Genomic DNA, 23,603 nt, shown 5'->3' with positions numbered 1-23,603 from the left:
AAGATTGGGAAAAAAAGATTAAAAAAAAATCTTAGGGACCCGATGGATTGGGGATGTGTGTAAGCGACACAAATGACTAACAATAACACTACCCTGTCCTATCTATATCGCAATCGAAGTCAATCGTAATTCTTATTTTGAAATTTGATTTGGAAATTATTTGTTTTTGCGACTACACCCAATGGAATGAGTTGCCCTACATATCCATGTCAACCAGTCTAAATGAAATCGGACTAACCAAAATCAAGTCAGTTATAGTTGTTGTTTTGACACTTGGTTTTTGCTTTGGTTTGAATTTATTTAGATAAAGTAAATTGTCAAAACAATTGTATTCAATTTAATTCATATTAAAAAAAAAATTAGACAACTAGATGGATCCCTTTAAAATAATTTTGTAGACTCACGTCTCGCCAAATTACCTAGATAAAATCACTTATCAAGAGAAAGTCTCAAAGAATAGAGGCTAATAGAATATTCCGGAAGCTCCTAGAAGAATTGAGAGAATATGAGAATATGATACATAATTCTATAATGTAGCTAGAAGGATCTAGATTTGGGTTTAGAGCATTTAAATGAAGACGGGAAGGATGAAAGCACTAGTAACTTCTAAAACCTCCTGAAAATTTTGAGAAGGTAATAGAGTCTTCTTGTACATAATTCTAGAATGAGGTAGATACTTGTATAAAATATTTCTATAGAGAATTGTAGAACCCTCTTGTAGGGATAAGGAAAGCTTGCATGAAAAATATTCTAGAGAATGTCTAAGTTGTCTATAAATAGGAGAGGAGTTCATTTACTACAATCCACAATCCAAGAGTTGTACAAATTCTCTTGAGTGAATACAAACGCATTTTCTCAAGCTCTCTTTGTATTCTTACTTTTCTTTCTTGCAAACTTGTGAGTTAAGCTAACTTAGCCTCAATTCGTGGCATACTGCATGGGCCATTTAGGGCTAGTTTGGCATGTATTAAATAAGCTAAAAAGTCAAAAAGTCACTATCTTATTTAAGTCACATCATCTTATTTAAATCATATCACCTCTCTAACACATCACATCAAACCCAACCCAAACTCAACCCAAACCCACCAATAAGTCAAAAAGTGCACTTTTTTAGGACATCCCAAACTAACCCTTAATATCATGGAAGGTAAACTATTTTCTGTGCAAGTGTTCTGGGACTCATTAATTGAGCAGCTTCTAGATTACGCCTGAATCCGTTCGAAGCCAAGCGCTTCGGATTTTTGGGTTTGTGGATCTAAACCCTTTCAAGTCCGAGCTCAAATAGATCTCTAGGTTCATGGTTCCGAACCCTTTCAAGACTAAGTAAATACCTCGGAGAATGGATCTTCTCTAAGGGTTTCATCTCTTTTGAAAGTAACAGTTAATCTCCTCAGACACTCGTATGATCTGGACTTCCTCGAATGAGCTTGTTGGGTTTTCTTTAAAGACATATGCTTGAAATGTATCCTTCTCGGCCCAATTTGTTGATTTTCTTGTGGGCCCGTTCAATATAATTCACTTGACCCATTTGCCAATAATTTCTCCAAGCTCACCAATTTTTGGACTTTTCGATTAGGCTTCGATTGGGCCCAATTAATTAATAGGCTCAAGCTAACCCCTCTTACATTTTTTCCCTTGCATATATGGGATATTTTGAATTTCTCGAACATGTATATTTTCACTTCTTTGGCCATGCTTCACATCACGCCCTCGAGAACATTTTGTCTTCATGTGGCTTTGGGATAAGATTAATGACTTATCATAATTTTTTAATAAGATTGCCAGAACATGGAAACTTGATCCACACGCCGGTCGTAGATCTGCACAGCATCCGAACACCGTGGCCATTTCAGACCTGAGCTTTTGACCTTATAGGGCCTATCTCTTCACCATCCAAAGGGTATAAATGAATCCTCGCAGCTACGAAGTTGAGCCCAAAATGGGTTGAGGCAATCCCTTTGAAGAATGCTACTAGGCCCACAGCCGCAAACTTTATCAAAGAAAATATTATTTGCAGGTTCGAAGCACCGAACACTATCCTTTCAAACGATGGCACACATTTCATAAACTATTTTCTGTTAATTACTCACATATCCAGTTATAAGAATCTGTGCACTATTAATTAAATCTCATAAGTGTTTGTATAGATCATAAAGTCTGAATAATTGGACTTTAAAAAACTTGTGACGATTTTATGAATCTTTTGCTAAAAATTAACAATTATTGATATTTCTTAAATGTCACTAAAAGATGACAAACAGTGACAGTTTTCTAAATCTGTCACTAAAAATGACAAGCAGTGATATTTTTCTATGACGAATTTTTTAAGCTATCACTAAAATTAACAATTAGTGACATTTTTTTATAAATACACTGCTAAAAAAACAAAATTTTGTGGTAATAACCGATTTGTGACAAAGTTACGCATTTTGTGATTGATGTTGAAAAAATTTATGATAAAATTATGTCAACTTGTAATAGCGTGCATATAATATGCACCAAGGTTTTCTAATATTTAAATATCCAATAATATTTAATTACATGTATAATTGAAGTCGTAGTAACAGTCACTACAGGAAAAATGGTGTATAGCAACGTTTTTTTTGTGGCGTTTAGGAAAACGCCACTATAAATTCACGAAACACAACGTTTTCAAAAAATGTTGTGTCTGACCTTAGTGAAACGGTGCCGTATTGGGTCAATGTATTCACCGTCAAAACTCCGTCTCTTTGAATTCAGTCTCTCTTTCTCAGTCTACCACAACTCAGTTTCCCTCTCTTCCAAAACCCTCGATTTGAAGCTCTCACTCTCTCTCGCTTGCTCACTCAATTTCTCATTCTCAACCCTCGATTTGCTCGATTGCAGATCCAAAACCCTCGATGGTTTGCGCTTCTTCGATCTCTGTCGCTCGCAATCGAACTCTCTAGCTATTCTTCATCGATCTCTGTCACTCAAGGGCTTTGCTCTAGCTGTTCTTCATCGAACTCAAACTCGATCTGTTCTTCATCAAATCGATCCATTCTGTTCTTCATCAAATCGATCTGTTCTTCATCAAATCGCAGATCCAAAATCCAAAATCGATCTGGTAAAAATTCATTCTGTTCTTCATCAAATCCATTCTGTTCTTCTTCAAATCCATTCTGTTCTTCATCCTCTCGCTCCTGGTTTTTCAGGAACTCGATTTTGTGTAGTGGTAAAAATTAATAAACAAATAAAATGTAGCGAGAAACTCATTTACTATAGCATCATTCATTTTATATTTCAAGTTTAGAAGTTTGAGTCGGTGATGTTGAGTAGTGTAGCTTGTTACTTTGTATTTTAAAATCCTCTTCCCTGTTGCTTTGATTGATTGTAGACTTTTTGCTTCACTTCCTTTCAGGCGTTCGTTGATAGTGGTGCTCAGTCAACAATCATATCTAAAAGCTGCGCTGAGCGCTGTGGGTAAGTTCTATGTATTGCACTTAGTTCTGAACAATTATACCTTGCTTCCTTAGAAAGATTAGTAATGCAGATTAACATACAAAAACCTGCGCGTGCTTGAACTACCTGTAATCTTGCATTGTTGACACATAATAAAGCATGCATTAGAATTGAGGTCCTTTTGATTTTTACCAATTATCTCTTAAACTGATCCATAAATGTATAGAAGAGTTAATTTACATAAGAATTCTAAGAATGAGTGGACAAATCAGTTTTTAGATCAATGCATTGAGTAATGTTATTCTAATATTGATGGACGACAACAAAAAAAAGTAATTGATGACCATTAGAATATGACATACTGTCGTCCTCATCATAATATTGCTTCTAGTTTCTTTCCTTGAAGAGCTTTGAGATGACACTTGTGCTGGAAAAAAGTAATTTGAAGTTTTCAAAATGTTAACAAGTTTAAAAGCATATGGAAGATATAATATGCTGGTTCATTTAACAACAGACTGTCATAGATTGGCATTATTATTGAATTAGACATGTGCATATGTGTGTTTATATATATGTTCTTTAGTTCAAATGGTCGGGAATTGTGCCCTTCAATTTAATTCAGTTGGAAATATAGAGGTTTTACATTTTTTTTTACTGGTATGAAGTATGCACCAATGCAATAAGAATGATCTAAGTTCATATAATGTGTAGGTGTTTTAAAAATCCAGGTCATCAACATAAGATTTTTCTTTGTTTATATGTAGACAATGCTTACACTTCACATCATTTGCCTTCCCATTTAATTAAGCTATTACATGTAAATAACAAAATACCCCCCTATTTGAATTCAATGAAAATATTAAAAAATTATATTTTATATAGCAAGTTAACTCTATGTATCAAAAACAAAATCCGAAATTCTTAGAATTGGCTAAAAATAGTGATTTCCCCAAAATATGGCATTTTTTTATAATTAATGTTTTAGGTTCCATTTTTAGCTCCTAACTACAAACATGGAAAAAAAAAATTGGTATGAGATCTTCAACTTTAGGTGTTTTAACTCTAAGAGATTCCTAGCTCTCAAAAACCAAGTGTCATAAGTTGGCTTTTGGACTCTCACTGGACTTGGACATAACATGCAAAAAACTTGATGGCAAAATGCATCTTAATTTTGAACTAATGCATCCTAGACTAATGCAACATACTCGTACAATTTTGCCTGAGATTGGATCAAAGCACGCATTTCATTGCCTCATAACATTTTCAGTCACTTGGACACTTTGAATACACCTAACCTAGACACCTAGTCTATGATTTGTTTATGGAAATTTCCAACACGCAAAACTGTAAAATGGGCTACCGCAACGTTTCTTTTATGGCGTTTTAGGAAACGCCATTATAGATGGATGAAACACAACGTTTCCAAAACGTTGTCTTAGAGCTCAATTGAACGGCGTCGTATTGGGTGTATACATTTGACACCGTCCACTTTCCGTCTCTCACTTTCCATCTCTCACTTTCTCTCTATATCTTCCATAGCTCGGTCTCTCTCCCTCTCTTTCTCTCTCTTCCAAAGCCCTCGACTGATATTCATCGAACTAGATCAAAGACACACACACACTCTCTCTCTCTCTCGCTCGCTCAATTGCAGGTGTTGCTCTTCATTGATCTGTCGCTGGAGAGCTTTGATCAGTCTCTTCATCGAACTTGAACTCAAACTCGATCTGTTCTTCATCAAATCGCAGATCCAAAATCGATATCATTCTCGAACCAGATCGATCTCTGTTGCTCTTATCTCAGGTACAATTTTTTTGTTTTTGTCCAGTCATGATTTAGTTTTGTGGACAAATCAGCTGACCTTTATAAGCATGGTAAGATGTTACACACACATATGTAGATGGTCTCATGATCTCAAAGTGACAATGTATGAGATTAGTTGGATGTTTGCAATTAATTATCTATTTGGCAAGTGTGCTTGGTCTATATTTTTTGTGCTTATATTTTTTGTGTAACATTATGATTTTGAATTTCTAATGTTTATCATAATTTTTTGTTAAGTAATTTGAAATCTACCCTCGTCTGCACAGTTTTCTTTTTGGGCTTTGATAGGGACACAAAAATGGTGCTATACAAATGAAATAGAAAACTACTAAGATATATTGGTATGTGTGGGTGTTCATGTAGTAGTGAGAACTTGTTGCTTACTTGTGAGTACAAGAACAAACTAAATGAAGCATACCTAATATCTAGTACTTGCCATTGTAATGTGTTATCAACTACAATCATGGAATTTTAAATCAATGCATGGCATGCAGAACAGATTCGATCAATGCATGGCATGCAGAACAGATTCGATCAATGCAATGCAGCTAGATGAATGATGAGAACAACAAGAGTAGATCAAGATTCTAACCTCGAAGTACAAATCAAACGATTTGAATTCTAAGGATCAAGCTTGGAAATCTATTTCTCCCTCAAGAACTTCTTCCTCTTCTCCCTAGAGCTTCTCTCTCTAAAAGACAAGATATGATACAAAAATGACAAGTTTTTAGCTCTGCCAACTGACTTAACCCTCTGCAGGGGTACGTGGCAACGGTTGGTTGGTTCTCCTCAAAAAGTGACTGAGTGAAAAGACAAGACCATGACAAAGTGTGTTCTACAAGCAAGATGGCATAGGCACTCCGGCAGGTAATGATCTCGGCCAATAACAAGGCATCGGCAAGCAAGGGAACAATGATCTCGGCTAGGAAGGACAACACTTGACTAAGCTGTGCCACACCTTGGCCTAGATGTGCCACACCTCGGTCTAGGTCATACCACTCTAGGACAAGATCACTTAGGTGCAAAGGTAACATCTCGGCCTAGATAATACACATCTCGGCCTTGGTGATGAACACCTCGGCCTAGATAATGACATCTTGACTAACATGCCAGGGCGAAGGTGGAGGTCAAACAAAGTGGTTCCAAGTTAATTCTAAACTGAAGACGATCTCGGCTAGACTCACACCAAGCAAGGTACAAAGCATGCGAGAAACACTTAAGCGAACAAATCAAGGTCTGGCAAAAATGCAACATATCAAGACAAGATCATGTAATATATGCAAGCATGACTAGAGTAGAGTGATGGTTGTTACACATTTACAGGCATTCAGGTTATGGACCAAATCCCTACCATAATAGTACAGTAACAGTCTATACATTCTATACAAAACAGAGACAGAAAAGGGGAAATCTAAAACACCCCGAAGCAACCTTAGCTTGGCAGCGCTTAGAACCTCGCAGTGAGGCACGTTGGTTGGCTTGACAAAAAGAGAGTTTAAACCCCACGCCCCTAGCTCCGATCTAGTGCCTGGACACCTACATATATATATAAACAGTGAGCTAAAACCCAGTGAATAACATATGCGTAAAGGGATTAAGAATGAATGTCCTTTCAGTATTTAAAATAGTCATTTGAACAGTATATCAGTTATTTGATCATAGCAGTCATAAGTGGTACATCCAATAGCAAACAGTACAGTAGGTCTTAGCAGACCGAGCAGTCAGTTGATGGCCATCATATCAGTAAATAGTAGTGGTTCTAAACATGGAAACCGACAGAGATCTTTGTGACAGTAGCAGTACAGTACAGTAACAGTAAATTGCTATGGATGCCACGAATATAGTTCGCAATTAGGACAAGCATTCATTCAGTAAGAAATATCATTTCGGAAAGCAGTACAGTCATTCGTTCAGAAAATAATCTCAATTGAACATATCTTTACAACATTGTTACTTACAGAGTTCTAGGCTACAGATAGGCTAGTGAGTGTCCTCGGATACCAAACCTACACAGTTACAGGATGAACACACACTAAGTTGCACGTTTGGAAAATAATAACTCCGTCCTTATCTTGACTCGGCGTGGTTCTATAGCATTATCCTCATTAAGATACCTTAAACTAGGCCTAGGAACGCCTATGATGGAATGAGGATGCAAAGATGCACTTTTAAACACTTTTCAAAATTTTTAAAAAATAGGGTCTCGCTTGAGCGTGGCTTTCTACGCTCGAGCGGACATGCAGACAAAAGAGCTTTGCTCGAGCGTAACTTTCCTTGCTCGAGCGGACTGCAAAAGTACTAGATGCATGAAATTCACGCTCGAAGGGCGCTCGACCCTCGCTCGAGCGTGCATTCCCTCGCTCGAGCGGACTGTAAACTCATGCAATGTATTAGATACACGCATTTCACGCTCGAGCGTCACTTTTCTCGCTCGAGCAGACTGCATGAACACAAAGCGTACGCTCAAGCGTGAAGTTTCTCGCTCGAGCGTGGGTCCAAATTCTGGAATTTCCAGATTGAACCTCCAAGCTCAAAATCAACTTTAAATGTACCAAAATCAATCCTTTTGGGCTAATTTTCTGGAAAACACTTGTAAACACATAGTATAACATGTTGTGAAGATCAATTTGAGAAACCAAAGCCCAAAGGTAGTTCAATTGAACACAAATTCAAAGAAGTTTTCATGAACATGAAGAACAATGCAAATTCAACACATGCATGGGTTCCTAAGAACACCAATGCTACAAAACAAGATCAAATGCAATGTTTAACTTCAAAACATGGTGAGTTCATGGATCAAGACCAAAAATATGAACATGCATGCAATAATTTCCATGAAAACAACTCTTAACTTCAAGATATGCACATGCATGCATGATTTAAGCCTCAATACAACAATTTAAGCCAATTCTAGACTCAACTCACTAAACTTCTATGAATCATGCAAGATATAACTCAAATGCAAGCTCAAGAAGATGATTCTCCCACCTTAGACCTTGAATTACAAGTATAGAAGCCCAAATATGCAAGACTCCTTCAATTTCTCTAAATTTCCAAGCAAAACAAGATGAAATCAAGCTCTTCCTCTCTCTCACTCTCTCTAGTCGGTTTTGGGTTAAGGAATGGATGAGGAAAAGATATGAATTAAGCCTCAAATGTTTTTATGAGATGGCCCACTAACATGGCATTTTGGTAAATAAGTCCAACTAATGCAATACAACATTATTTAATCTAATTTAATCATTCCAAATCAAATTTCAATTAAACATGCCATAAAATCACATAAATTCTAATTAGCATAAAACACTAATCAATTTCAGATTCGGCCACCGATAAGGCCTTCAATTTGCAGTTTAAAACATAAAATATGAACAGATCATTTAACGGTCAACAGATAAAAATGCATTTAAACTAATAGACTAAATCAATCAGTTCAGAATTTCAGTCAATCAGTTAGTTAACATGCTTAATCATAGATTAGCACTAATATGTGGTGATGGTTGTCACAGTCTCCCCTCCTTGTAAAGAGTTTGGTCCTCCAAACTCGAGTTGCCTTCATTCTGGAAGAAAACAGGATTCAGTGGGAATAGTTTAGGATATCTCTTGGTCATATCGTCTTCCCTTTCCCAAGTGGCATACGCGCCACCATGGTTTTGCCAGTCAACTTTCACTAACGAAATCTCTTTATTCCTTAACTTCTTGATCCATCTGTTCACAATCTGAATAGGTCGTTCTTCGTAAGTTTAGTCATCATTTAGCACTACATAGGTAGGCTCAATCACATGGAAAGGATCCCGGAGGTAATCCCTCAACATTGAAATATGGAACACGTTATACATATGCTCCATTTTAGGAGGAAGCGCTACTTGATACGCCACCGGATTAATTTTTTCAATAATCTCATACGGTCCGACATATCTCGACGCTAGCTTACCCTTGACTCCAAAACGAGTTTGGCCTTTCATCGGTGTCAATTTAACAAAAACATGATCACCTACTTCATATTCCTTGTCTCGCCTTCAGACATCCGCATAATTTTTCTGTCGGCTTTGTGAGGTTTTCAGTCTCTGTTGAATCAGTTTCACCTTTTTAGTAGTTTCTTGTACAATCTCGGGCCCAAGCAAAGGCTCATCTCCAACTTCTGCCCAGCAGATAGGAGATCGACATTTTCTGCCATATAAAGCTTTGAAAGGCGCCATACCAATGCTTGAATGAAAGCTGTTGTTGTAGGCGAATTCAGCCAACGGTAAGTGGCTTTCCCAATTTTCCCTGAAAATCAAGGACACATATTCTTAGTAAATCCTCCAGTGTGTGGATGGTTCTTTCTGACTGGCCATCTGTCTGAGGATGGTATGCACTACTCAGTCTCAGTTCAGTACCCAATGTTGTCTGCAAACTTTGCCAAAATCTCGATATAAACTTCGAGTCCCTATCAGAAACAATGGACACATGCACTCCATGAAATCTAACAATCTAATCAATATTGATTACAGCCAATTTGTCCGCATTATAAATTGTTTTGACAGGTAGGAAATGAACAGATTTAGTCAGTCTATCAACAATAACCCAAATTGAATCCATACCTTTACTGGAACGAGGTAAACCAACAATGAAATCCATAGTGGTATGTTCTCATTTCCACTCCGGTATCGGTAAGGGTTGCAGTAAGCCTGCGGGTAGTTGATGTTCGGCTTTAACTTGGTGGCAATGAAGACATTTCGACACAAAGTTAGCAATCTCTTTCTTCATTCTCGGCCACCAGAAATTCATTTTCAAATCTTTGCACATTTTCGTGTTCCCTGGATAGATAGACAACTTTGAATTGTGGCCCTCTTGCAGAATTCTTCTTCTCAGTTTAGAATCATTCAGTACGCATAATCTTCCATGAAATTTCAGTACATTGTTTTCAAATTTGATGCCCAGCCTCGGTCTAGATTCTTGTTCATCGATGATCTTCTTCAAGAAGTCATCATGTTGCTATTTCTCTTTAATCTCTTCCATAAGTGCCGGTTAAGCAGAAATAGCAGCTAAGGTTCCACCTTGCTCACGCAAAACGATCTCAACTTCAAGTCTTTCAAGGTCACATAGCAATTCTTTCTGCCCGGTGAGTAAACAGGCTAAATTTTTGATTGATTTCTAACTCAGTGCATCAGCAATGGTGTTAGCTTTTCCTGGATGGTACAAAATTTGCAGGTCATAGTCTTTTATCAGTTCTAACCATCTCCACTGCCTCATGTTCAGTTCTTTCTGTGTGAAGAAGTATTTCAAACTCTTGTGGTCTGTATACACCTCACATGTTGCCCCATAAAGGCAGTGACGCCAAATTTTCAGTGCAAACACTACTGCAGCAAGTTCTAAATCATGGGTCGGGTAGTTCTTTTCATGCGGTCTCAGTTGTTGGGAAGCATATGCAATAACTTTACCATTCTGCATTAAAACATATCCCAAACCCTTATAAGAAGCATCACTATATACAATATAACCATCCATACCTGAGGGTAAGGTGAGAATCGGTGCAGTCACTAGTCGAGTTTTCAATTCTTGAAAAGCTGATTCCCTCTGATCGGTCCAGTCAAATGATATCCCCTTCTGAGTCAACTGTGTCAGTGGTAGGGCAATTTTGGAGAAATCTTTGACAAACCTTCTGTAATACCCGGCTAAGCCTAGAAAACTTCGGACTTCGGTAACATTTGTCGGTCTAGGCCAGTTCACTACTACTTCAATTTTCTGTGGGTCAACTGTAATACCATCTTTACTGATCACATGTCCCAAAAGCATCACACTGTCTAGCCAAAATTCACATTTAGTTAGTTTTGCATAAAGTTTCTGTTCTCTTAGGGTCTGTAAGGCAATGTTCAAATGACGTTCATGTTCTTCCGTGCTTTTGGAATAAATCAAAATGTCATCTATGAAAATAACTATAAATTCATCAAGGTATAGTTTGAAAATTCTGTTCATAAGGTTCATAAATGCAGAAGGTGCATAGGTAACTCCGAAAGGTATAACAAGAAATTTATAATGTCCGTACCTCGTTCGAAAGGCAGTCTTTTCGATGTCCCCTGTCTTGACTTTCAACTGGTGATATCCAGATCTAAGATCAATTTTAGAGAACACTTGGGCACCCTGTAACTGGTCAAATAAATCATCAATGCGAGGCAATGGATATTTATTTTTCACTGTTACCTTGTTCAGTTCACGGTAGTCAATGCAGAGTCTCAGTGAGCCGTCTTTCGTTTTCACAAATAAGACTGGCGCGCCTCACGGTGAAGTACTGGGCCTGATGAACTTCTTATCTAACAGTTCTTGCAGCTGAACTTTCAACTCTTTCAATTCGGTAGATGTCATTCTGTACGGAGCTTTAGATACAGGCTGTGTACCCGGAATCACATCAATGGTGAACTCAATCTCCCTATCAATCAAATCCCCTGGCAGATCATCTTGGAAAACATCTGGGAATTCTCCGACTATAGGAATACTGTTCACATTAGTTTTATCATCAGTAGGTACAGTCAATACAGAACATAGATACCCTTTACACCCATTCCTAATCAGTTTGAAAGCTTTCATGGATGAAATCAGATACAGGGGAGGTACTACTCCAACTCCGTTAAACATAAATTCAAGCAGTCCGGGTGGACGGAAAACAACTTGTTTTGTTACACAGTCTATGGTAGCATGATATTTTGTTAACCAGTCCATTCCCAATATCACATCAAAGTGATCAATATTCAATGGCAGTAAATCAATATACAAATGCGCATCTTCAACAATAATTTCACATGCAGGGTACATATAAGCACAAGTCATGGATCCTCCAACAGGTGAAGATACAGCTAACAGATAGTTCATGGGTTCTAATGGTCTATTCAATTTTCGTGAAAAAACATACGATACATATGAATGTGTAGACCCCGAATCAATCAAAACATACGCATTTTGAGCACAAATTGAGAGTATACCTGACACAACGGTCTTAGTATTCTGTACGTCTCCCGGTACAAGTGCGAACACTCGGCCTTGCCTCATAGGCTCTTTCCGGTAACTTTGGGGTTGGGTTTCGGTGGGGCAGGTGATGCTGCTGCGCTTGGTGCAGCTTTACTATTGCCTTGAGATATGGAAGGGCAATCTTTCACCATGTGGCCTACCTTGCCACACCTATAACAAGCACCAGAGATTTTATAACAAACCCCCTTATGATTCTTACCACATTCGGAGTAGGGCGGTATAGAACGGTTTCCTTGATTAGAACTGGTTGTTGACCCTATACTCTGCTTTTTGTTCGATGAATTATTTCTGTCTTTCTTAAACTTGAAGCCTCGCCTCTTACCACGCCACTCAATTCCTGGTGTTTCAGTCTGTTTCAGTACCTCGATGTTCGACTCAGCCATTATTGCTCGGTCAAGAACATCCACATACTTAAGCAGTTTCAAAACATTGATTCTGTCAAGAATTTGTACATTAAGGCCGCCTTCAAACTTCCTGGCCTTGTTGTAGTCAGTGTCAACCATATGCGGTGCATATCTGGCGAGTTCAGTAAACTTTGACTCATACTCTGCTACCGACATGGTGCCTTGTTTCAGTTGTTCAAATTCAGTCACCTTTCGGTCCTTGACACACTGTGGAAAGTATTTCTCAAAGAAAGCTACCTTAAACTGAGCCCAAGTCATAACAGTGTCGGTGTCACGGACAAACATCCACCACCTTCTAGCCTCTTCTTGTAAGGTAAAGGTAGCCAGTAGCACTTTGTGTGCTTTAAAACACGAAAAGACTTCAAACAATTTCTCAGTCTCTAGGACCCATGCTTCGGCCTTTAAGGGTTCAAGGCCTCCATGGAAGGATGGCGGTTTTATCTTGCTAAACTTCTATGTCAGAGCTATTATATCATCATTAACATTTTGTTCCGGTTGAACTAGAAGAGGTGGGGGCTGTTGGTTCTGTTGTTGTAGCCTCAAGGCCTCCATCAACATTTCAACTGTTCTTTCTAGCCTTGCCATTCTGGCCTCAGATGATTTAGTTTCAACAGTAGTTCTTGCATTCTCCATTTCACTATAGACAATTATGGCAATTATAAACATAGACAGTTGCATACTTAACATATTAACACATTAGCACGTATATTCATGTTAAGGCCACACACACTTATCAATGCTCATGCAATGCCCTATTCACTTTTCTAGGACATCCTATAGCTTATTTGGACACGTATGTGCGGTATAACTCGTGGTTTAGTATCGCTCTGATACCACTCTGTCACGACCCAAACTCGGTCCTATGGGCTTAGCACCGTAACCGGCCAGTGATCCGTGATTACCAAAGGCCTGCTTAATAGTAATAACAATAATACAGAGTACAGGGGCTGACGGAAGCCAAAACAGTAATCAAAGATGTCCAATGAGCTGTGACAGTCTGCATGCAAAAAGACTTTTCATACATAAACACATTCATAAAATAAAAGACAGTATGCACATACATCACATACAATCATTTACAAGCATTCAGGTTAGGGACCAAATCTCTACCATAACAGTACAGTAACAGTCTATACAAAATAGAGACAGAAAATGGGAAATCTAAAACACCCCGAAGCAGCCTTACCTTGGCAGCGCTTGCAACCTCGTAGTAAGGCATGTTGGTTGGCTTGATAAAAAGGGAGTTTAAACCCCACGCCCCTAACTCCGATCCGGTGCCTGGACACCTACATATATATATATATAAACAGTGAGCTAAAACCCAGTGAATAACATATACGTAAAGGGATTAAGAATGAATGTCCTTTCAGTATTTAAAATAGTCATTTGAACAGTATATCAGTTATTTGATCATAGCAGTCATAAGTGGTACATCCAATAGCAAACAGTACAGTAGGTCTTAACAGACCGAGCAGTCAGTTGATGGCCATCATATCAGTAAATAGTAGTGGTTCTAAACATGGAAACCGACAGAGATCTTTGTGACAGTAGCAGTACAGTACAGTAACAGTAAATTGTTATGGATGCCACGAATACAGTTCGCAATTAGGACAAGCATTCATTCAGTAAGAAATATCATTTCGGAAAGCAGTACAGCCATTCGTTCAGAAAATAATCTCAATTGAACATATCTTTACAACATTGTTACTCACAGAGTTTTGGGCTACAGATAGGCTAGTGAGCTGCCTCGGATGCCAACCCTACACAGTTACAGGATGAACACACACTAAGTTGCACGTTTGAGAAATAATAACTTAGTCCCTATCTTGACTCGGCGTGGTTCTATAGCATTATTCTCATTAAGATGCCTTAAACTAGGCCTAGGAATGTCTAGGATGGAATGAGGATGCAAAGATGCATTTTTAAACACTTTTCAAAATTTTCAGAAAACAAGGTCTCGCTCGAGCGTGGCTTTCTACACTCGAACGGACATGTAGACAAAAGAGCTTCGCTCGAGCGTAACTTTCCTCACTCGAGCGGACTGCAAAAGTACTGGATGCATGAAATTCACGCTCGACGGGCGCTCGACCTCGCTCGAGCGTGAAACACAAGTCCTCGCTCGAGCGTGCATTCCCTCGCTCGAGTGAACTGTAAACTCATGCAATATACTAGATACACGCATTTCACGCTCGAGCGTCACTTTCCTCACTCGAGCGGACTGCATGAACACAAAGCGTACGCTCGAGCGTGGGTCCAAATTCTGGAATTTCCAGATTGAACCTCCAAGCTCAAAATCAACTTTAAATGCACCAAAATCGATCCTTTTGGGCTAATTTTCTAGAAAACACTTGTAAACTCAGAGTATAACATGTTTTGAAGATCAATTTGAGAAATCAAAGCCCAAAGGTAGTTCAATTGAACACAAATTCAACACATGCATGGGTTCCTAGGAACACCAATGCTACAAAACAAGATCAAATGCAATGTTTAGCTTCAAAACATGGTGAGTTCATGAATCAAGACAAAAAATATGAACATGCATGCAATAATTTCCATGAAAACAACTCTAAACTTCAAGATATGCACATGCATGCATGATTTAAGCCTCAATACAACAATTTAAGCCAATTCTAGACTCAACTCACTAAACTTCTATGAATCCTGCAAGATATAACTCAAATGCAAGCTCAAGAAGATGGTTCTCCTACCTTAGACCTTGAATTACAAGTGTAGAAGCTCAAATATGCAAGACTCCTTCAATTTCTCTAAATTTCCAAGCAAAACAAGATGAAATCAAGCTCTTCCTCTCTCTCACTCTCTCTAGTCGGTTTTGGGTTAAGGAATGGATAAGGAAAAGTTATGAATTAAGCCTCAAATGTTTTTATGAGATGGCCCACTAACATGGCATTTTGGTAAATAAGTCCAACTAATGCAATACAACATTATTTAATCTAATTTAATCATTCCAAATCAAATTTCAATTAAACATGCCATAAAATCACATAAATTCTAATCAGCATAAAACACTAATCAATTTCATATTCGGTCTCCGATAAGGCCTTCAATTTGCAGTTTAAAACATAAAACATGAACAGATCATTTAACGGTCAACAAATAAAAATGCATTTAAACTAATAATCAATCAGTTCAGAATTTCAGTCAATTAGTCAGTTAACATGCTTAATCATAGATTGGCACTAATAAGTGGTGTGGGTTGTTACACCCACATAGATTTGGTGGGAAGTTTTGAATGGGATTATATAGCTTGGAATTATAACTTGAGGAGGGCCCCAAGAGGCACCCTAAATTTGTAGAAGGGAGAGGTTATGGACTAGAGCCATTGGATCCAAAAATCACCACACACGTGCGCGCCACTGCCGCCGCCGGTCGGTCGGTAGGTTGGCCCGGGTGCGTGGTGTGAGGTTGGGTTGGGCTTGTTCGGCCCAATACTAATCTTTTTGGGCCAGAAACATTTTGATTTAATTCTATTTTTTAAAATAAAATATGTCCAACTGTCCAGAATTCAAATTAATTCCGAAATTAATCTGTTCCAATTTTTCTCTACATCCAAACAGGTCCCTTCCGTTTTTATCTGTTTCAATTTTTAACCCAGCAGATTTAAATCTGTTTAATTCAAAACCAAACAGGTTTCATACCTGTTCAAAAAAGGTTAGCATATGTTTAATTCAAAATTAATAGCCACCACTACATCTATAAATAGCCAGCCCTCATTTGATGTTGTACAATCAGAAATTTCATACTTCTCCTCTGCAAATTTATTTTTCATTTTGTTGCATTTAATTTTTTGTGAGAAAGAGTGTAAACACTTAGTGTGTTCGTTGAACAAATAAATTGTAGTGCTGCATTTATTTGTAGTTGATCATTTCATCTTGGGAGATAGACGTCCATATTCTGAAAGTATCGTGAAGAGGACAAATCTGTCTTAAGGATACAGTGTCAAACACTGGACTTGATCAGATTATTATTCGAAGAAATTAATCAAGTAAGTTGTTTTATTTATTATTCTGTTTTATTTGTTTTTTAAATCATATTTTAATTTTATTTTTGTAACAAAATAAAATTTGTTTTTATTTATTTAATTTTATTCATAGTTTGATTTTTGTAATCAAACAATTTTCTCTCATTTCCTTTATTTCTTGTATATTCTGTTTTTTGTTAAGTACACAAATAGAATTAATTAATTACAGTGAAGATTGTCCAACAATCTTAAGATAGATTATTTTGGTATCTTCATTGTATTTAATTTTTTGTGATTTCATAAAGACATATTTTGGTTGGAAAAACAAATAGTGATTTATGCTATTTGACAGATAGTAGTAATATACTGTCTATTTTCTTTGACAACTAGTAGTAATATACTGGTGTCATTAACAATTGCAGAATATTAATTTGTGTTACAGAAAATTATTGTGGTATTTTATTTTTCTAGTTTTAGTAATAAGGAAAATAAAATTATTTTGTGCTATCATTTATTTTCTGGTTTTGGTAACTAGAAAATTAATTTGTGTTTTAATTCTTTCTGATTTTTGTAATCAGAGATTATGGCTACTACAACTAAAACTGCAACTGGAAGTGGTACTCCTGTTGTTACACCAACACCGGTCCCTATCCAGAACCATGTTCAAGTACCAATCAATCATGGAGAAAAATCAGAAAAATTTAACGGTACTGAGTTTGAGAGATGGCAGCAGAAGATGATGTTCTATCTTACAACTCTTAATTTGGCCCGGTTTCTCCATGAAGAGGCTCCAGCACTTAAAGATGGTGAAAGTGATCAGTTGTTGCCGCTGTAGATGCTTGGAAGCATTCAGATTTCCTGTGCAGAAACTACATCCTTAATGGCCTTGACAACATGCTATATAGTGTTTACAGTCTTCTAAAGTCAGCAAAAGAATTATGGGATTCTTTGGAGAAGAAATACAAGACAAAGGATGCCGGCACGAAGAAATTTGTTGTCGGTAAATTTTTGGGCTTCGTTATGGTGGACTCCCAAATGGTAATTTCTCAAGTTCAAAATTTTTAAATAATTTTGCATGATATTCATTCAGAAGGTATGTCGCTTAGCAAGTCTTTCCAAGTCGCTGCTTTAGTGGAAAAGTTACCACCGGGTTGGAAAGATTTCAAGAATTATTTAAAACATAAACGCAAAGAGATGACCATGGATGAACTTATTGTAAGACTGAGAATTGAGGAAGATAACCGTAAGGTTGAAAAGAGGAATGGAAAAAATCCCATTGAGTCCAAGGCTAACGTGGTTGAACAAGTTCATAAACCACATAACAAAAAGAGGAAGTTTACTAGAGATGGTCCTAAACAAGGAGACAATAATGGCAACAAGAAGTTCAAAGGGAAATGCTATAATTGTGGCAAGACTAGACATCGAGCTTCTGATTGCCGCCGCCCTAAGAAGGATCGTGGAAGTACAAGTAAGAAGACTACCAATCAGGCCAATGTAACTGAACTAGATTACATCTCTAACGAGGTGAATGACATCAACCTCTCTGCTGTGGTGTTTGAGGCTAACTTGGTTGGAAATCCCAAAGAGTGGTGGGTTGACACTGGTGCAACTCGTCACATATGTGCGGACAAGAAGATGTTCACTACCTACAATGAGGCTGCAAATGGTGAACAACTTTTCATGGGAAATTCTTTTACTTCTACTGTGGCTGGACAAGGAAAGGTGATCTTGAAGATGACATCAGGGGAAAAACTGACCCTCAACAACGTACTGCATGTACCTGACATCCGGAAGAATTTAGTTTATGGTTCTTTGTTAAGTAAAAATGGTTTTAGGCTTGTCTTTGAGTCTGATAAATTTGTATTAACAAAGAGTGGCATGTATGTTGGTAAAGGATACATGAGTGATGGTCTCTTCAAACTAAATGTAATGACAGTTGTACCAAAAGTTGCTAGTAATGAGAATAACATATCTTTTGCTTATATTCTTGAGTCGAATTTATGGCATGGTAGACTAGGACATGTAAATTATGATGCTTTGTGTAGATTAATTGGTTTGGATTATATACCAAAGTTTGAAATTAATCCTAATCATAAATGTGGAGTTTGTGTAGAAGCGAAACTAACTAAGGCTCCATTTAAATTGGTTGAAAGGAAAACCGAACCTCTAGAATTAATTCATACAGATGTATGTGATCTTAAATTTGTTCAAACTAGAGAAGGTAAAAAGTATTTCATAACATTTATCGATGATTGCACAAGATATTGTTATGTTTATTTACTTAGAAGTAAAGATGGAGCTTTAGAAATATTTAAACTCTATAAAATAGAAGTTGAAATTCAACTTGGTAAAACCATTAAAATTGTTAGAAGTGATAGGGGTAGTGAATATGATGCACCATTAAATGAATTTTGTGCACAGCATGACATTATTCACCAAACTACAGCACCCTATTCTCCTCAACAAAATGGAATTGCTGAAAGAAAGAATAGAACCCTAAAAGAAATGATGAATGCCATGTTACTAAGTTCAGGCTTACCATAGAACTTGTGGGGGGAAGCAATATTGTCTGCTAATTATGTTCTTAATAGAATACCCCACAAGAAAACTAACAGCACTCTTTATGAATTATGGAAAGGTCGACCGCCTTCCTACAAATACTTAAAAGTGTGGGGGTATTTGGCAAAAGTTGAAGTTCTTGTTCCTAAAAAGACTAAGATTGGACCAAGAACAGAAGATTGTGTATTTATTGGTTATGCTCAGAATAGTAATGCATATCGGTTTCTGACTTATAAATCAGAAATATCTGATATAAATGTGAACACTATTATCGAGTCAAGGAATGTTGTGTTTTTTGAACATGTCTTTCCTTACAAGAAAGGATAGGAATTAAGTTCACAGAAAAAAAATTATAAATGTACACAAAGTCAAGAGATTAATGACAATCAAACACAAGAGACTATTAATGGTCTCGACCAACAGGATTTAACGGATGATGAACCAAGAAGAAGTAAGAGAGCGAGAACATCAAAATCCTTTGGTTCAAATTTTCTAACATACCTGTTAGAAAATGAACCTCAAAGCTTTAAGGCAGTAATGACAGGTCCTAAATCACCTTTATGGAAAGAGGCTGTTAATAATAAAATTGAATCCATTATGCAAAATCATACTTAGAAATTGGTGGATCTTCCACCAGGTTCTAAACCTCTTGGATATAAATGGATATTCAAGAGAAAAATGAAAGCAGATGGTTCAATTGATAAGTATAAAGCAAGACTTGTAGTTAAAGGTTACAGACAAAAGGAAGGTCTGGATTATTTTGACACATATTCTCCTGTGACAAGAATAACATCCATTCGTATGCTTATTGCTATAGCAGCATTGTTTAATTTAGAAATACATCAAATGGGTGTTAAAACAGCTTTCTTAAACGGTGATCTAAATGAAGAGCTCTATATGGATCAACCCGAAGGGTTTGTAGTGCCAGGGCAAGAAAAGAAAGTTTGTCGGCTTGTAAAGTCTCTTTATGGATTAAAACAAACACCTAAGCAATGGCATGAAAAATTTGATCATGCAATGCTTACTAATGGGTTTAAGATAAACGAATGTGACAAATGCGTCTATGTTAAAAACACTGACCAAGGATATGTCATAGTTTGTCTTTATGTGGATGACATGCTTATCATTGGAAGTAGTCAAAACATGATCAAATCAACTAAGCAAATGCTTAACAAAAGATTTCATATGAAAGATATGGGGGTCGCAGATGTTATATTAGGAATGAAAATTACTAAAACATCTGACGGATATGCATTATTTCAATCTCATTATATTAAGAAAATTCTTGATAAATTTATAAATGATGATTTGAATGTAGCTAGAACACCAGTAGACATCAATCTTTATTTATCAAAAAATAAAGGTGATGCAGTGTCTCAATTAAAATACTCACAAATCATTGGAAGTCTAATGTACCTAATGAATTGTACTCGTCCTGATATAGCTTATGCTATCAGTAAATTGAGTAGGTACACTAGTAACCCTGGAGAAGACCATTGGAAGGCGATCATTCGGGTTCTTAGATATCTAAGATTCACCCGTGATCATGGTTTAAATTTTACTTGATATCCAGCAGTACTCGAAGGTTATTATGATGCAAATTGGATATCAGATACTAAAGATTCAAAATCTACAAGTGGATATGTCTTTACTCTGGGAGGCGCTGCGGTTTCTTGAAAATCCACGAAACAAACATGCATCGTACTATCCACAATGGAATCCGAGTTCATTGCTTTAGAGAAAGCCGGAGAAGAAGCAGAATGGCTTCATCACTTCTTAGAAGACATTCCAATGTGGCCTAAACCTGTGCCAGCTATTTGCATTCATTGTGATAGTCAATCTGCAATAGGCAGGGCACAAAATCACATGTATAACGGTAAGTCATGACATATTCGTCGTCGACATAATATCGTAAGGCAATTGTTGTCAAATGGAATAATCTCAATAGATTATATAAAATCTAAAGAGAATATTGCGGATCCGTTAACAAAAGGTTTGACAAAAGAGCTAGTGTATAGTTCATCAAAGGGGATTGGATTAAAGCTTATTACATAAAAGTCATCATAATGGTAACCCTACTTATATGACTGGAGATCTCAAGAACTAAGTTCAAAAGGACAACTAAGTTATGTATAGCTCGCCAGAAATCACTAAGGGATTAAAATTCTCTACCCATTCCTATGGTGAGAGTGATATCTGCAACATATGTTGTCTGTAGGGGTATAAGGATAAGCTTTGTTTTTAATGATTACTTATATCTTGATTTAGATATAAAAATCAAGACAAGTATAAAGAGATGCTTACAATAAGAATCACCTATATGAGTGTCGAATTTGGGTCGGTTCTATGAGAATGAAGAGGTTAAATTCTCTAGAAACACTTATGAAAATCAGGAGCGTTCAAGGCCAAAATGAGCACAATAGTGACAAACACGATGTGTTAGAAAATATTTTGTGTGAAATCTATTGTCTTGGCTTACACAAACGGCTGAACAATTCAAGGCATCGCCTCCATTGGTTAGCCAGTAAGTCCGATAGGTTATCACTAGGGAAGGCTCAAGGCCGAAAGCTACCTATCCTGATGTAAGATATTTTCGACTTATACTCTTTCAATAAAGTCTACATATTGTTGCATTTCCGTTGTCATCAAATTCCATTCATGTGGGGGATTGTTAGAAATGGTTAGAAAATCTGGGTAAAACCAAAATTTTCTGCTAAGTTTGGTATAATATTTAGGTGGGACCCGTGCATCGATTTTCATGGGTTAAAATGGTAACGCGTTCTATGCCGCGTTGTGATTCACGTGGTATATTTGGTTGCTCAAAACCATTATCGAGGGAATGGGAAATGGAAGCCAAAGTGCACTCCATGGAAATGGAGTTTTGGTGGAAATTTCTTAAGGTTTGTGTAAATGGCTTGTCCCACATAGATTTGGTGAGAAATTTTGAATGGGTTTATATAGTTTGGAATTATAACTTGGGAAGGGCCCCAAGGGGCACCCCAAGTTTGTAGAAATGAGAGGTTATGGGTTAAAACCATTGGATCCAAAAATCACCACACACGCGTGCGCGCCGCCACCGCTGTCCGTCTGATCGGTCGGCACGGGTGCGTGGTGTGAGGTTGGGTTGGGCTTGTTCAGCCAATATCAATCTTTTTGGGCCAGAAACATTTGGATTTAATTTTATTTTTTTAAATAAAATCTGTCCAACTGTCCAGAATTCAAATTAATTCTGGAATTAATCTATTCCGATTTTTCTCTACACCCAAACAGGTCCCTTCCGTTTTCATCTGTTTGAATTTTTAACCCAACAGATTTAAATCTGTTTAATTCAAAACCAAACAGGTTTCATACCTGTTCAAAACAGGTTAGCACCTGTTTAATTTAAAATTAATAGCCACCACTACATTTATAAATAGGCAGCCCTCATTTGATGTTTTACATTCAGAAATTTCGTACTTCTCCTCTGCAAATTTATTTTTCATTTTGCTGCATTTAATTTTTTGTGAGAAAGAGTATAAACACTTAGTGCGTTTGTTGAACAAATAAATTGTAGTGCTGCATTTATTTGTAGTTGATCATTTCATCCGGGAAGATAGACGTCCATATTCTGAAAGCACCGTAGAGAGGATGAATCTGTCTTAAGGACACAATGTCAAACACTGGATTTGATCAGATTATTATTCGAAGAAATTAATCAAGTAAGTTGTTTAATTTATTATTCTGTTTTATTTATTTTTCAAATCAGATTTTAATTTTAATTTTGTAACGAAATAAAATCTATTTTTTTTTATTTGATTTGATTTCTAGTTTGATTTTTGTAATCAAATAATTTTCTCTCATTTTCTTTATTTCTTGTATATTCTGTTTCTTGTTAAGTGAGAGGGTAATTTTTGGGAAAAATTGGGCCGAGCCGCGAGTTAGGCATTGAGGCCCAAAACGCGAAGGACTAAGTAAGAAGGCCGCAATAGATACTCCGGCCCAGAAGGGCAAAGTTACTCCGGCCTTGGGAAGATAAAGTTACTTCGGCCCAAGGAGGTGAAATTACTCCGGCTCAAGAAGAAATATTTACTTCGGCCCAAGGAAGAGTAAAACTACTCCGGTCTTTAGGCAACTTATGGTTAGGCCGGTCTCAGAGTTAGTCCGGTCACAGTATGTTCTGAGAAGGCCGGTTTCGGAGTTAGTCCGGTCGCGACTTACAATGGTTAGGACGGTCAGAACTTGTTACTTGGAAGTTTGATCTAAGTACGTCAAGGGTGAACAGAACAGCCGAAGTAAGGAGTTAGGGGGGAAGACCGAGCTAAGGATAGTTCGGCCCTCTGTGGCTCGGTATAGCCAATTTTACTTCGGTCAAATGAAAGTTCGGCCATAAAGAAAACCATCACACTTGGTTTAAGCAGTGGGGAAGGGTGTAAAAG

General features: G+C 37.2%; 1 protein-coding gene across 1 annotated transcript in view; it reads left to right on the top strand.

Annotated features, from left to right (window-relative positions):
- LOC114299094 (peroxidase 27) overlaps positions 1-23,603 on the top strand; it is a 56,028-nt gene that overhangs the window by 3,258 nt on the left and 29,167 nt on the right. The gene's annotated exons all lie outside the window — the stretch shown is intronic.

Source organism: Camellia sinensis, chromosome 7, assembly GCF_055761805.1.
Source record: "Camellia sinensis isolate YWXY chromosome 7, ASM5576180v1, whole genome shotgun sequence".
Classification (NCBI taxonomy): Eukaryota; Viridiplantae; Streptophyta; class Magnoliopsida; order Ericales; family Theaceae; genus Camellia; species Camellia sinensis.
This window is presented reverse-complemented; position numbering and strand designations above follow the sequence as displayed.